This window comes from Scyliorhinus canicula, chromosome 3 (assembly GCF_902713615.1).
Source record: "Scyliorhinus canicula chromosome 3, sScyCan1.1, whole genome shotgun sequence".
In the NCBI taxonomy this organism is placed as follows: domain Eukaryota; kingdom Metazoa; phylum Chordata; class Chondrichthyes; order Carcharhiniformes; family Scyliorhinidae; genus Scyliorhinus; species Scyliorhinus canicula.
In genome coordinates this window covers 6,987,062-6,991,289 of record NC_052148.1, presented here as the reverse complement: position 1 = coordinate 6,991,289, position 4,228 = coordinate 6,987,062, and positions in this window count along the sequence as shown.

Here is a 4,228-nt window from a genome sequence, read left to right as displayed (position 1 = left end):
ACGGTTATTGATCAAAGCCTGGACCGAGTCATGTTCGAGAACGCGCAAGGTGCCAGCAATGGCCATGGAGCTGAAAGGGTTCATGGAGCAGATGGGGGAGGGGGGGGGGGGGGGGGGGGGGAGGGGGGTTTGATCCGTGGAGATTTAGGCAGCCGAGAGCCAGGGAATTTTCTTTCTTCTCCCATGTTCACATGGTGTATTCCCGGATAGATTTCTTTGTTGTTGGCAGGGCCCTGTTGGCAGAGCGTGGTGGATACGGGCTATTGGGCAATTACGACCTTGGACCATGCTCCGTACTGGGTGGACCTGCAGGTCAGTATGGATAGCAAGCAGCGCCCACACTGGAGATTGGATGTGGGGCTGTTGGCAGACGAAGTGGTCTGCAAGAGATTGAGGAAGTGGATGCTGAACTACCTGCAGGTAAACGATACGGGGGAGGTCTCAGCAGCGGTGGCAGAAGCGCAGAAGGGTGGTGAGAGGGGAGCTGATCTCAATCCGGGCTCACAGATACAGGACAGATAGGGCAGAGACGGACCGACTGGTAAGAGAGATTTTACGAATGGATAGGAGGTATGCGGGGGCTCCAGAGGTGGGGCTATTGAGGGAAAGCCGGATGCTGCAGGCGGAATTTAGTTTGTTAACTACAGGTCGGGCAGTGGAGCAGCTCAGGAAGGTGAAGGAAGCGGTGTACGAACATGGGGAAAAGACCAGTAGGTTGCTTGCACAGCAGCACAGAAAAAGGGAGGCAGCGAGGGAAATAGGGAAATAGGTTGATGGGGATGGGAACTTAGTTGGGGACCTCAGAGGGGGTGAGCAAGACCTTCGGGACATTTATAGTCGTCCTTGATAAATATCAAACTATTCGGAAGGACAGAGTGGATGGTAAGGGAGGTGGTGTAGCTCTGTTATTAAAGGATGACATCCGGGCAATAGTAAGGATGACATCGGTGCCATGGAGGACAAGGTTGAATCCATTTGGGTGGAAATTAGGAATAGTAAGGCGAAAAAAGTCACTGATAGGAGTAGTCTATAGGCCACCAAATAGTAACAATATGTTAGGGCAGGAAATAAACAAAGAAATAACTGATGCATGTAGAAATGGTACAGTAGTTATCATGGTGGATTTTAATCTACATGTCAATTGGTTTAACCAGGTCGGTCAAGGCAGCCTGGAGGAGGAGTTTATAGAATGTATCCGTAATAGTTTCCTGGAAAAGTATGTAATAGAACCTACAAGGGAACAAGCTGCCCTAGATCTGGTCGTGTGCAATGAGACAGGATTGACTAATGATCTCATAGTTAGGGATCCTCTCGGAAGGAGTGATCACAATATGGTGGAATTTAAAATACAGATGGAGGATGAGGTAAAATCAAACACTAGTGTTTTGCGCTCAAAAAAAGCAGATTACAATGGGATGATAGAAGAGCTAGCTAAGGTAGACTGGGAGCAAAGACTTTATGGTCAAACAGTTGAGGAACAGTGGAGAACCATCCAAGCGATTTTTCACAGTTTATACCAACAAAAAGGAAGGACAGGAGAAAGAGGGAAAATCGACCGTGGGTTTCTAAGGAAATAAGGGAGAGTATCAAATTGAAGGAAAAAGCATACAAAGTGGCAAATTAGTGGGAGACTAGAGGACTGGGAAATTTTTAGGGGGCAACAGAACACTATTAAAAAGCTATAAAGAAAAGTAAGATAGATTATGAGAGTAAGGTTGCTCAGAATATAAAAACAGATAGTAAAAGGTTTCTACAAATATATAAAACAAAAAAGATTGGCGAAGGTAAATATTGGTCCTTCAGAAGACGAGAATCGTGATTTAATAATGGGAGATGAGGAAATGGCTGAGGAACATAACAGGTTTTTTGGGTCGGTCTTCACAGTGGAAGACACAAGTAACATGCCAGTGACTGATAGAAATGAGGCTATGACAGGTGAGGACCTTGGGATGGTTGTTATCACTAAGGAGGTAGTGATGGGCAAGCTAATGGGGCTAAAGGTGGACAAGTCTCCTGGCACTGATGGAATGCATACCAGAGTGCTAAAAGAGATGGCTAGAGAAATACAAATGCACTATTGATAATTTACCAAAATTCACTAGACTCTGGGGTGGGCCCGGCGGATTGGAAATTAGCAACGTGACACCACTGTTTAAAAAGGAGGTAGGCATAGAGCAGGTAATTATAGGCCAGTTAGCTTAACTTCGGTAGTAGGGAAGATGCTGGAATCTATCATCAAAGAAGAGATAGCGAGGCACCTGGATAGTAATTGTCCCATTGGGAAGACGCAGCATGGGTTCATAAAGGGCAGGTCATGCCATACTAATTTTTTTGAGGAGCTTACCAGAGCCAGTAGATATTGGGAAGCCAATGGATGTGATATATCTGGATTGCCAGAAAATCTTTGGCAAGGTGCCACACAAAAGGTGGCTACATAAGATAAAGATGCATGGCATTAAGGGTAAAGTAGTAGCATGGATAGAGGATTGGTTAATTAATAGAAAGCAAAGAGTGGGGATTAATGGGTGCTTCTCTGGTAGGCAATCAGTCGCACGTGGTGGCCCTCAGGGATCAGTGTTGGGCCCACAATTGATCACAATTTACATAGATGATTTGGAGTTGGGGACCAAGTGCTGGTTGGTTTAGTTCACTGGGTTAAATCACTGGCTTTTAAAGCAGACCAAGCAGGCCATCAGCACGGTTCGATTCCTGTACTGGTGCCGGAATGTGGCGACTAGGGGCTTTTCACAGTAACTTCACTGAAGCCTACTCATGACAATAAGCGATTTTCATATCATTTTTTCATTTCAGTAAAGCGTTTGATAAGGTTCGCCCTGGTAGGCTACTGCAGAAAATACGGAGGCATGGGATTTAGGGTGATTTAGCAGTTTGAATCAGAAATTGGCTAGGTGGAAGAAGACAAAGGGTGGTGATTGATGGGAAATGTTCAGCCTGGAGTTCAGTTTCTAGTGGTGTACCACAAAGATCTGTTTTGGGGCCACTGCTGTTTGTCATTTTTATATATGACCTGAAGGAGCGAGTAGAAGGATGTGTGAGTAAATTTTCAGATGACCCTAAAGTCGGTGGAGTTAGATAAGCTGCAGAGCTGGGCTGAGAGGTGGCAAATGGAGTTTAATGCAGAAAAGTGTGAGGTGATTCGTTTTGGAAGGAATAACAGGAAGACAGAGTACTGGGCTAATGGTGAGATTCTTGGTAGTTTGGATGAGCAGAGAGATCCCGGTGTCCATGAACATAGATCCGTGAAAGTTGCCACCCAGGTAGATAGGGTTATTAAGAAGGCGCACAGTGTGTTAGCCTTTATTGGCAGAGGGATTAAGTTTGGAAGCCATGAGGTCATGTTGCAGCTGTACAAAATCTCTGGTGCGGCCGCATTTGGAGTATTCCGTGCAGTTCTGGTCGCGCATTATAGGAAGGATGTGGAAGCATTGGAAAGGGTGCAGAGGAGATTTACCAGGATGTTGCCTGGTATGGAGGGAAGATCTTATGAGGGAAGTCTGAAGGACTTGAGGCTCTTTCGTTAGAGAGAAGAAGGTTAAGAGGTAACTTAATTGAGGCAGACAAGATGATCAGAGGATTAGATAGGGTGGATTGTGAGAGCCTTTTTCCTCGGATGGCGATGGCTAGCACGAGGGGACATAGCTTTAAATTGAGGAGAGATAGATATAAGTCAGATGTCAGAGATAGGTTCATTACTCAGAGAGTAGTAAGGGCGTGAAATACCTGACCTGCAACAGCAGTCGACTCACCAGTATTAAGGGCATTTAAATGGTCATTGGATAAACATATGTATAATAAGGGAATAGTGTAGATGGGCTTCAGAGTGGTTTCACAGGTCGGCGCAACATGGAGGGCCGAAGGGCCTGTACTGCACTGTAATATTCTATTGTCTATGTTCTGAAGTGCTTCGGGACATTTTACTGCATTAAAGGCACTATTACAAATGCAAGTTGTTGGATGATCAGTGCCAGTATCTCAAATCTTTGCTCAGATGGCCTCCCTTCCCTCACCATTTCTACTCTGACAGATTCTGTTACCTCTCTGCTAATGTGTACATTTAAGGTCTCATTCTTGCTCACACAGCGGGCTATCCCAGCACCATCAAACCTACGCTTCTCGGACATCACGGGGGACAGTATCCGGATGGACTGGGATCATGGATCGGAGGATGTGGACCATACAGAATCAGCTGGGTTCCATCTGGGGGAGG